The following is a 6,000-nucleotide window of genomic DNA, read 5'->3' as shown; positions in this document are numbered from 1 at the left end:
TAGATTCCTCGATAATTTTAATAGACAGACTGTAAGTCCATCCACTTAAACTTGCTCCTTAAAAATATATACTGTAATTCAGCAGACCATACTTTTGAAACTCCGAAGTTTAAATTGATTTTAGCTATGTTTCGTGTTTAACTCGATTTACATTGTGGAATGTCTCTTGGGAATTAAACATGGGGTAACGTTTTGTCCGAAAGTGTTGTATTTCAAAGCATGCCTTGAAATCTTGAAAAGATTCTATGAGTCTTTCTTTGTCTTGATTTTTTAAAATTTCAATTCAAGATTTCATCGGCAAAGTACTCTCTCTCATTTAATTTCACTTTGCAATCCAGCTTCATCTGTGAACTTGAACTTTCTATCCAAGATACTATTGTCCACGTCAACGAACTCTGGTATCTCGGCCTAGTGATAGTGAAACTGCACGTAAACCGCCTTTCGCAACATCGGTATTGCCCCCATTATCCCCAGCGCCAAGAACAATCATTTTCACCTACTATAACTGCATTTTTAAAAACTGTTGTGTTCGCATTTTAAACAATTTAAAATGTATAGCTATGAGTAATTTCCGATATTTTATAAGTCGACTATTATTTTATATTTTAACTTGTAAAAGTAATTCCAGGCTGGGTGTAAGATATGGGTATCTTAGGTGTGCGATACAGAGTTACAGATTGAACTTCTGTATCTAACGCCAGATCAGCCATGTAAGATTAAACGAGTATGTAATAAGAAACAATGTTGTCGTCCAGTTAGGAAAATAGCCTTTGTCAAACGTGCGTTTTGTTTTTCCAATCCAATCTCCGCTTTTTTAATGTCGTTCCAAACAATTTATCAAACACCATCATATCATTTTTAAGTCATTTCTTTGTTACCAACTGGATGCTGCGATGGTCCGATTCAATGTAAGCTTTGACTTGACGTGGTAATATGTTTGAGAGTGTCCTTATATCAATATGTTTGAGAGTGTCCTGGTGTGTAAAATATTTAAAAATAAATTCTTTAAAAATTCTTTGAAAATGTTCACAACACTAGCTTTTGTTTGATTACATTCAATGGTGAAATAATGACTGTCATTTTCCATTTCCTAATTTAGCTATTGGTTCAGAAATTTTGTGCATTTCTTTTGGTTGCCAACATCGAGGATGTCGACCACTTTGTTTAAAAACCAGCTTAAAAGCTCGCAATAACTATAAATTTGTTTTAGAAGTTGACGTAACTATCCAATCTGAAGTTTTAAAACAGGTCAACGCAACAAAACAAGTATTTGTAACCACGACTGTACTCATCTGAATCGGAAGACATCTACTAGTTCTGCTTGCCATTGATGATCGATGCTTAAGGCTTGCGCATGACGTCTGAAATGTTTTCGTCGAATGGGTTTGTGTAACGTGTAAGTCGATTATTCTTGAAACCGCTGTTACCCATCTTGACGTAAACTGTTGAGTTTGGTATAAGAAGCAAGATACAAGTTTTGAACTCATCCATAGCCAGCCGCATAAGGAGGATTGTAGTAACTGTTGTATCCGTTATATGATTTGCTGATTTATTGCTGCTCCTCAATAAGTCAGCCACTGTTGGATACTGATCTTGAATAGTTCGTGTGGTATTTGTTTGGATTTCCATGATGCATGACGCGTACAATAGAAATAGAGTATTCATCAGTTGTTTGGGGACTTTTTCGTTATTTCTTTTTCATTTCTGTCTTTCCTTCTTTTCTTTTTTTGTTTCTTCTGCTGAAAAAGGTGACGACATCATCTTTTGATTCAAACTTTTATTTCTTCTCGTCTGTAAGCAGGGGAAGTCGTCAACAAGGATACTGCTACAATAGGATAAAAGCAGACGGAGCTAATCGGTTTGATACATCAACGATTGTAATTCTTGTTGAAATTATGACATACCGGTGAAATTAGAACTGGGAGGTAAATGGAGTGCCCGTACCAACAACGGAGTTCCATCCATCGTTTATAAGGAACTAAAGTTAAATTTCGTCTTTCCATAAAATCCAAAGGTACAAATAAAAAATATATCCTTCCAGAAAAGTATGGGATTTTTTTAATTATCTTTTTATCCCTTAAAGGTATTTCAACAATCAATCGTAACAAAGGAGCAAGGGTCCTGTCAGCATGGGTAGAAGTCCAACTCTTTGAACGAGTATTTTTTTCTTCTCTTTTGTTTGATTTGTTTTCTTTATCACAATTTGGCGCAGAAAGTGACTTTGTTTTCCTAATCGTTGTTTCTGTATCTTGGACAAAGGCAATGTGCTTTCAAAACATTCAAACATCTTTCAGACACAGTATCGCTAACTTTAGTCGGGTACCTTTTAAATGATTTCTTCTCGCATCTGGGCATTGGATTGGTCAGTCATCCCAGTGTTAACCTAAAGGAGGAGGTAGTAGGGTTTTCCCTTTTCTTTTGTGTGTGTGGGGTGGGTGGGTGGGGGTGAGTGTTAATGTTTCTTAGGATGATTATAGTATGAACTTATTCATGACATTTCGTTGTTAAAAGCATAAAGCATATGGACTGTAAATATTCTTATTCCGCACTTCTGTAATTCGTCTGCAGTAATTCTTGGCATGGTGTATCAACTTAGCTATGAGTACCACTCGACGACGAGGTGTTTTCAACAGACTAAATCGTGCCTGTTTTTGCTTGGAAAATCCAATAAATTTTATAGCACACCTGTTCATATTTGTACGTTTGTTTTAAGAAAGGCCACGTTTTGACTGCAGCAAAAGCTGATAAATAATAATAATAATAATAATAATAATAATGCTTTATTTTTAGAGGATGACTCATGAGTCAATGACTATTCTCCCTTGATGCCCATTTAAAGAGAGTATAACAATGCACATTATATGAAGATAGCAATAATTACTGTTTATTTTAACATGTTTAATATTAAAATACTAATTCCATTATCTATTAGAAACACATACATGCTCATGATATCTCTTCTTAAATACTTTAATATTTTCAGCAGATTTTACATGTAGTGGAAGCTTGTTACACAGAACTGTACCAGAGTATTGGAAGCTCTTTTTAAATTACTCTGTTCTTGGTTTTGCTCCTAAAATGGTTTCCATGTGATATTGATCTCAACTGTTATTGTATTGAAAAAGGCCTGAATAAGTCCTGAAGATACTCTGGTGCAGTTCCATGTAGACATTTTTTATAAAAGAACTGCCTTGTGAAAATCTATCCTGTCATATACTGTGAACCATTTGAGTTCTGTAAATTATGCCTTTGAGGGATAATCAATGTATGCATCTAAATGTGTGCGTGCTGCTCGTTTTTGAAGTTTACAAATCCTGTCAAGCTCAGATTTAGCACAGTTTCTCCATACATCTTAACAATATTCCATTATTGGAAGAATATATGACTTGTAGTATAGATTGCGAGATAATAATAATAATAATAATAATGAGGACTTTGTTTAGTGCCTAATCTTTAGAAGCTCTAAGCGCTTTACAACATTAGACAACACCTATAAGATAAAAAACATATAATGATATGATTACAAAAACAAACACCATGAAATCAAAGAACATAAAAACATGCTGAGAATATTTAAGGTAGGAAACATTATTAGGTCTTTGCAGTCGAAATAAGTGAGTTTTGAGAGCACTCTTGAATGGGATCACTGTCTTTGTGTGTAAGTTCAGTGGACAATTCATTACACGTTGCTGGGCCCTGGTATGCAAAAGAACGCTGTCCATATGACTTTGTTTTCATAGTGGGAATAATGAGTATACGATTGTCAGAAGAGGAGCGTAGGTATCTTGCTGGTGTGTACACATGGGTGAGGTCGGATAGGTATGTTGGACTAGAGTCCGACAGTGAAACGTAGCACAGAGAACACATTTTGTGTTTGATTCTGGATCGAATGGATAGCCAGTGTAGGGTACAGAGCAGCGGGGAGGTGTGCTCTGATCGTGTTACTCTAAGAATGATCCGAGCAGCCGTGTTTTGAACTTTTTGAAGTTTCTGGAGCAGATACAATAGTCAAGTCTTGAAAGTACTAATGAACACACAAGTGATTTAGTGGCAACAACTCAAAGATGTTTGCGAATTGAGCTGATTCGTCAGCTCAAGATATGCAGATTTGCATATGTTAATGACATGTTGGTGCAATGTGAGAGTACTGTCCAGAGTAACACCTAGGTTTCGTACTGATTGTGTGAATTTAATTTTGGCGTTGCTGATATTTATTGTTTGAGGTAAAGGATGTGAATGAAAAAGTCTTTGTGTTGTGATCAGAATGGCCTCAGTTTTATCATCATTCATCTGCAGCTTGTTTACATGTCATCTATGATTTCACATCAGAAATGCACCTCTCTACACCTTGGATGGTAGCATCAACATCAGTTGGGTGGCTAGATTTGTATATTTGGGTGTCATCAGCGTACAATTGGTGAGACACTGGATGATGACCTATGACACTTGAGAACGATGAGTGTATAGAATGAAGAGAACAGCTCCAAGAACAGACCCCTGTGGAACACCACAACATAGATCAACTGGGCTGGAGGACTTGAACCACAGTAAGGCTGTATCATGAATGCCAAATACATGCTGGAGAAGGTGAAGTAATATATCATGGTCCATTGTGTCAAATGCTGCCGACAAATCAAGGAGGGTGATTACTGTAATCCTTCCGCTATCCAACGCAGAGAGAATGTCATTAACTACTTTTAGAAGAGTAGTTTCAGGACTGTGGCAAGGGCGATATGCAGATTGTACACTGATAAAAAGACTGTTTGAATTCAGATGAGATACAAGCTGGGATCGAACAACCTTTTGTAAGATTTTTTATATGAATGGGAGATTAGAAACTGGGCGGTAGTTCTTTAAATCGTTATGGTCTAGTGTTAGTTTCTTCAGCAGAGGCTTTACAATGGCAGTTTTGAAAAATGATGGGAATTCCCCGGATGAGAGAGAGGTATTAATAACATCAGTTAGTGAAGGCAATACTGGATCTAAGCACTCAAGCAGCAGTGATGTTGAAATTGGATCAAGTTCACATGACTTTGGTACACTCTTCATCAGGATTGCACGTACGAAATCCATAGAGACAGGTTCAAATACTGCTAATGGTTGCCACTCAAATTCTGTATCCCAACTGTACGGTGACGACGAGTCAATTGAAATTGTGGTGTCAAGCTTATCTCTAATGGTTTGTACTTTGTCACGGAAAAAATTTGCAAACGTGTCCGGAAGGTCGACTGGAGAGAAGGTAGTTGGAAGTGGTGTAGATTTGTTCCTTGACATTAGCTTGTTAGTAATCCAGAAGAGCTCTTTGCAGCTGGAACTTTCCATGATCTTAGTAGTGTAGTGTGCTGATTTCGCTGCATGGAGTATATTTGTGACATTCTTTTTAGCTTCTTCATAGATATGCTTATGAATAGTGAGTCTGGTGGAAAGTCAAATTGCGAGTTTCCATAGGTAAATATTTATTGATTCTGCTGAGTAGGGCAATTTTGGATGACAGTATTTTGCAAAGCTTATCAATATGGTCATCCAATAATATCAGAGTATCGCTGCAACATTGTTGGTATAGTCGTGCCATCCAAACTCTTACAGTTTGATCAACGTCTAACCATTTGAACATTTTTACAGTAATCAGCTTTTTACGGCATTCAGATACCAACGGTGAAAACGTCCGTGTCGTAAAGCATGCTATTGTTGTTATTTGCGTTTCACTTGAATCTGTACAAACTCGCTGAAGAGACACTCTGACTGCCCGGGAGGTAACCTACGAAATATCTCCTCTAAAGTAACCGACATGAGAATTACATTTTTCATCGACTACTGGAAGACAGTGACAACGCGGGGACCATATGGAATCTGTATCTTTATACTCCTATTTGTGAAGTGTGACACCACAGCTGAAACAATGTACTTTATCTCCTGTCGCCAAGTAGATATATCCTGCACTGGTTAAAGATTTGGGACTAGGTATTTCAGATAGACTATTTTTCCTGTTAACGTCTGGAA

The sequence above is a fragment of the Sinohyriopsis cumingii genome, chromosome 1, assembly GCF_028554795.1.
Source record: "Sinohyriopsis cumingii isolate HCF-2022 chromosome 1, ASM2855479v2, whole genome shotgun sequence".
NCBI lineage: Eukaryota > Metazoa > Mollusca > Bivalvia > Unionida > Unionidae > Sinohyriopsis > Sinohyriopsis cumingii.
Note: the sequence above shows the minus strand (reverse complement) of the source record.